Raw genomic sequence first — 6,359 nt, forward strand, 5'->3', positions numbered from 1 at the left:
TTCCTGTCTTCATTATCTTGCTTTATCTAGTTCCATACCACTTAACCCTACCTGCCATACTAGGTATATATTGTCTGCTTGTCTTCACTAAAATAAAAATTTCATGAGGCAGAGATTTGTTCCCTTTTGCTTCCTATCTCTGGTATTTGGTCCCTTGTGCAAAAGTGGTCCAAAAATATTTGTTGAATGAATGAATGAATACTGTATTTGGCGAATATAAAACTAAATAATTTTATTTGAAAGAACGTAGTGGTTAAGCTCACCAGCTTGAGTTATAGTGCTTGTGATTGAATCTCTGTTCTCTGACTTAATGTGTTTATGCAAATAATTTCACCTCTTTATACCTTGCTTTTCTTAGCTGTATAATGACTAACATAATAGTATCTTTTCTTCAGGTTGTTTAGGAATTCTGAAATAACACATGTACAATATTTATTAAAGTATCTTATAATCGGGGGCACCTGGGTGGCTCAGTCAGTTGAGTGGCTGACTCTTTGTTTCAGTTCAGTTATGATCTCAGGGTCGTGAGATTGAGCCTCACAAGGGGCTTTGTATCAGCGTGGAGTCTCTCTCTCCCTCGTCTTCTGCCTCTACTCCTGTTCACGTGCACAAACATGCTCTTTCTCTCAAATAAATAAAATCTTTAAGAAAAAGGTATCTTAAAAACAGGAAATTCTCCATAATACCAACAAATGTTATTGCTGGTAGTAGCTTATTCAGATAAATAACAGCTAATGTGAGTCTGTGGGCCAGGAACTCAGGCAGGCGTCAGTGGGGATGGCTTCTCTGCTTCACATGGTATTCGCTATGGCAACTCTACTGGAGTTAAGAGATTGAAAAGTGGCCTTCAATGCATACCTAGAACCTCATCTTGGGAAGCTCAAATGGGTGTGTGTTATAAAAGGTGACTGGACCTCTCTCTTCCATGGCATTTCCTAGGTTCAGTTCTATGGGGTGTTGGTTTCCTTGTGTGACCTCTCTTTCTACATGATCTCTCATCCACAAGGTCTTCTCTCTTTAGTTTTAGGCTATCAAACTCAACAGAGCAGCTGGCTTCCCAGGGAGTAGAAAGGAGATGTTGACAGTTCTCTTGATACGTAAGGTACGTAAGGTGAGAACTAGCCCAGATTCACTTCTGCTGTATTCTGTTGGTCAGAGCAAGTTATAACACCAGGCCAGATTCAAAAAGAAGAAAATAAAACCCTGCTCTTTTTTTTTTTTTAAGATTGTATTTATTTATTTGACAGAAAAAGATACACTGAGAGAAGGAACACAAGCAGGGGAGTGGGAGAAGGAGAAGCAGGCTTCCTGCGGAGCAGGGAGCCAAATGCAGGATTTGATCCCAGGACCCTGGCATCATGACCTGAGCCGAAGGCAGACACTTAATGACCCAGGCACCCCTAGACCTCCACTCTTAATGGGACAAGTGGCAGGAGTGTACAGAGACAGAAGGAATTACTGGCAGTTCTTGGGCACTCCGTTTAACAAAAAATATTAAGAAAATGTTTAAGAAAGCTTATAACAGAGGTTAGGATGTGGATAAAATAGTGAAAATTACATTTTCTAAACCATATCTTGATACAAAACCTAAAATGGAAAAGAGATCAACAAACTTAAATACACACACACACACACACACACGAACACTAACAAGAAATATTGAGAATTTGACCTAATAGATTGAAGAAAAATAAGGTAAGTCTAGACCATTCAATCAAACAAAAATCTAAAAGAAACAGCCATTGCAAAATGCTAAAGTGTGCTGTGGAGACAAACAAATTAAATAAGAACAAAAACTGGTGATTGAGAGCAATTTGATAATACTTTGTAAAATGAATCTGAGTGTTTAGACTGTAAGAAAAATATCTCCTTCTTGGAAATAGGAATATGATTTCAAAAGCACATTAGCTGCCCCATATTTAATTTACATAAAAATTAGATTCTTCAGTACTTGTTTTTCTAGCTCTGATGCAGAAATAGAAATATATATCCACTTTTTAGAGAATTTTTTTCCAGTTACAAAAATAAAAAAAAAAATAAAACTGTAAGTTATCTGTAAAAATACATATTTTAAAAGGGCTAAATGGCTACAAATATCACAGTAATTCAGCTCAACCTGGAATTGCAACACCATTCTTTACAGTTGGTAAAGGCAGATACAAATTAAAAATAAGAGATTTAATTTTCCCTGTTGAAAATAGACACTCTTCCCTTTTCTTAGAGCACTTACTTCAGATAACTTGTAAGTGCTTCTGAAAAGTATGTATTTTTTTTTTTTAGACTAAATAAGCCTCTTACCAGGTTTTTGACCTAAGAATGTCTTCCTCAAGGACTCAGGAACCAGATTCTTGAAATGCAATCATTTTCCAGTTTCTGTGGGAGGGTGGGAGCCTTACTTCAGTGGGAGCCTCACTCTTGAGAAGCAAAACTATCTCTTGTTATAAACATAGGACAACTTTATTTTTCCTTTGGGTAAAGCCAATGAGTGAGCACAGATGGTCACCCCAATTACCAGATGAGTTTAGGATGAATATGTGACAAACGATGATACCAAGTCCTCTTACTTGAGGACTAGTTGTTGGTTAACTTGAGAACAACTACATGGCTTGTATCTGCTAGGTTAGATAAAAGGATAAGATTTCTTTTTGGCATTGCAATCTCTGAGCAGATGCTTGTGATATGTATTTGCTTTCTAGTTTAATGTTTATTCAATAATAAATCTCTGTTTTCTTTTTCTTCTACCTTTGTGGATAACTATCCTGGGTTGGGAGAAGATTTTGGCTTAATTACATTTCCCTAACAAAATATAGTTCATGAAAAACACAGATTAATTATGAAGAGAAAACAATGTACTAAAATAGTTTTAAGTTTTGATTAATGAGAGATGTGTTAGACTCACTCCTGTGGCAACTAAAACAATGGAGTAGAGAGACAGAGATTTAGAGAACCGAGCAGCCTGAAAATGGGGAATTCAGGATTCTGCTCTTGGTTTCACCACTTCAGTGTCTGTGTTTAACGTTATGAAGACTCATTTCTCTTCTTGGTAAAATAAGGGTAAATTGGACCTGTGGCCCATTGGCAATATCCATTTTTATACATATTATATATATTGCACGTTTTATGTAGGTTATTTAAAAATGAAGAGATGAGATAAAAATTGAACTTCTGAAAAATAAGAAGAAAGAAGAGAAAAGAAAAGGGGAGGAAGGACCATCTTTCTATACTGGGCTCTTGTCAACAATTAATGCAGCTAAGGAGTGACTCATTCCTTTATAGGGATACATGCCCTTGAATCGCCTGTAACCTTCATCATACCTCTTGTGTATCATTTGGTTTGTTCATTCACTTCTATTTTTTGTATACATGTATGCAAGATACAGGTCACTGAACAAACCACTTGAAATAGGTGTGGATGATGAGAGCAAGAAAAGAAGGACTACGTCAACAGTACTGGTCTACTGCTCTTTAGGCAGAAAGTAACCCTCGTATCCGCACATGGGCAAAGCAAACAATGAAAGGTTTCTAAGCTGTGTTCATTACTTTCTATCCTGACAGGCAGTCGCTGGTGATGTAATCAAAGCATATCTTTACCACCGGTGCCTTCACTGGCCAGAATAGTTTCAACATAGAACAAATGGAGAAAGCTAATTAATGACTGATTTAAGATCTTACTGGAGGTAGATTAATTTATTAATTAATAAGGATTTTATTTATTTATTTTAGAGAGAGAGAGCACAAAGGGAAGAGCAGAGGGAGAGGGACAAGTAGACTCTGTGCTGAGCACAGAGCCTGATGAGGGGCTCGATCTCAACACCTTGAGATCATGACCTGAGCTGAAATCAAGTCAGTCGCTCAACTGAATGAGCCACTCAGGCACCCCTAGAGGTGAATTTAAAAATGCCACCAAACCTGTTTGGTTGAGTGCATCTTTATTGATTAGATATGTCCGTTTTAATCTTGATTATAATTTCTTTTTAAATACAGACTTAGCACTCCTTCTATCCCTCTAAAGATCTTACTTGCCATTTGTGCATGTGTGTATGTGTGTGTGTGTGTGTGTAAGAGAGAGAGAAACAGAATTGCTCTTTTTCTTTTGGTTCAATTGTATCTAGTTCCTGAGACAGGCAAATGACCATTATATTTTAAGCCTCTAATGGACATTAGCTTTGCATGTAGTATACCAAAGCTCTGTGGGCCTCCACACTGTAGTTTAAATACACATCTGGTATTCTTGTGTAATCTGTGGCACAATATATAAACTATAAATATATCATTTTTTTAAATCAGAAAATTGCCACATTTCAACTGAAAAAACCTTAAAATATCTTCTTGATGTAAAATACTGTTGAACAACATCATAATTAGTTTCCAAATGATTTACAATTAGTATTTCTTCCAAAGAATAATAAATGAAACTCAACAAGTATAAGCTATTCATTTTTTTTTTTTTTTTTTTTTTTTTTTTTATAATTTTTTATTTTTATAAACATATATTTTTATCCCCAGGGGTACAGGTCTGTGAATCACCAGGTTTACACACTTCACAGCACTCACCAAATCACATACCCTCCCCAATGTCCATAATCCCACCCCCTTCTCCCAAACCCCCTCCCCCCGGCAACCCTCAGTTTGTTTTGTGAGATTAAGAGTCACTTATGGTTTGTCTCCCTCCCAATCCCATCTTGTTTCATTTATTCTTCTTCTACCCACTTAAGCCTCCATGTTGCATCACCACTTCCTCATATCAGGGAGATCATATGATAGTTGTCTTTCTCTGCTTGACTTATTTCGCTAAGCATGATACGCTCTAGTTCCATCCATGTTGTTGCAAATGGCAAGATTTCATTTCTTTTGATGGCTGCATAGTATTCCATTGTGTATATATACCACATCTTCTTGATCCATTCATCTGTTGATGGACATCTAGGTTCTTTCCATAGTTTGGCTATTGTGGACATTGCTGCTATAAACATTCGGGTGCATGTGTCCCTTTGGATCACTACATTTGTATCTTTAGGGTAAATACCCAGTAGTGCAATTGCTGGGTCATAGGGCAGTTCTATTTTCAACATTTTGAGGAACCTCCATGCTGTTTTCCAGAGTGGCTGCACCAGCTTGCATTCCCACCAACAGTGTAGGAGGGTTCCCCTTTCTCCGCATCCTCGCCAGCATCTGTCATTTCCTGACTTGTTGATTTTAGCCATTCTGACTGGTGTGAGGTGATATCTCATTGTGGTTTTGATTTGTATTTCCCTGATGCCGAGTGATATGGAGCACTTTTTCATGTGTCTGTTGGCCATCTGGATGTCTTCTTTGCAGAAATGTCTGTTCATGTCTTCTGCCCATTTCTTGATTGGATTATTTGTTCTTTGGGTGTTGAGTTTGCTAATTGGACCATTTCCTTACACCACACACAAAAATAGACTCAAAATGGATGAAGGACCTCAATGTACGAAAGGAATCCATCAAAATCCTTGAGGAGAACACGGGCAGCAACCTCTTCGACCTCTGCCGCAGCAACATCTTCCTAGGAACAACGCAAAAGGCAAGGGAAGCAAGGGAAAAAATGAACTACTGGGATTTCATCAAGATCAAAAGCTTTTGCACAGCAAAGGAAACAGTTAACAAAATCAAAAGACAACTGACAGAATGGGAGAAGATATTTGCAAACGACATATCAGATAAAGGACTAGTGTTAAGCTATTCATTTTTGAAAAGCCTCCTTCTTCAAAGAAATCAGTATTGTTAATAACAGGAAATGTCACAAATGTCCAGATCGGCTAAAAATAAATCTGTCTAAATGGGAAAAAAAGTAAAAGGAAGATAAAATTATCTGTCATTTTTAGATTATGGTATGCATTGGAAAACTAATTGCTTATATACTGAATATCCTGTCCAAACAAATTAAAATGGAAGTGAAATTATCATGCTTGGAAACTGCCTGTATCACACATTCAACCATTCAGATTTCAGAGAGAATGATCTCAGCAATTCTCTTGCTAAGCTCACTGCCCTTGCATTCTTTATACTTATTCCATTTCCAGTCTTTTACCCTAAATGGCTGGCTGAAAAATGCATTTAGCCTTGACTATTGGCAGCCACCCAGCTAATCTCCAGAACCATAACACAAAGTAGAAAGAGGGGAGACCAACATAGAGCATGCAGCTTTAAACCCATACCTTGTCATTGAGCTTCTTCCCATGACTCTTAAATTATGATGTTAAGTGATTTAAGTTTAGATTTTCATAGGCCGAGACAATTTCTGGGATAATGTTAGGATCCTTGAGATTAGCTTGTCCTTTAATTTCAAGAAATGTTAAGCAGTCAAAAAGTTTATGTTACATCAAATTATTGTATTA

This window comes from Mustela putorius, unplaced genomic scaffold, assembly GCF_011764305.1.
Source record: "Mustela putorius furo isolate JIRA1106 unplaced genomic scaffold, ASM1176430v1.1 tig00000407_pilon_pilon_pilon, whole genome shotgun sequence".
NCBI lineage: Eukaryota > Metazoa > Chordata > Mammalia > Carnivora > Mustelidae > Mustela > Mustela putorius.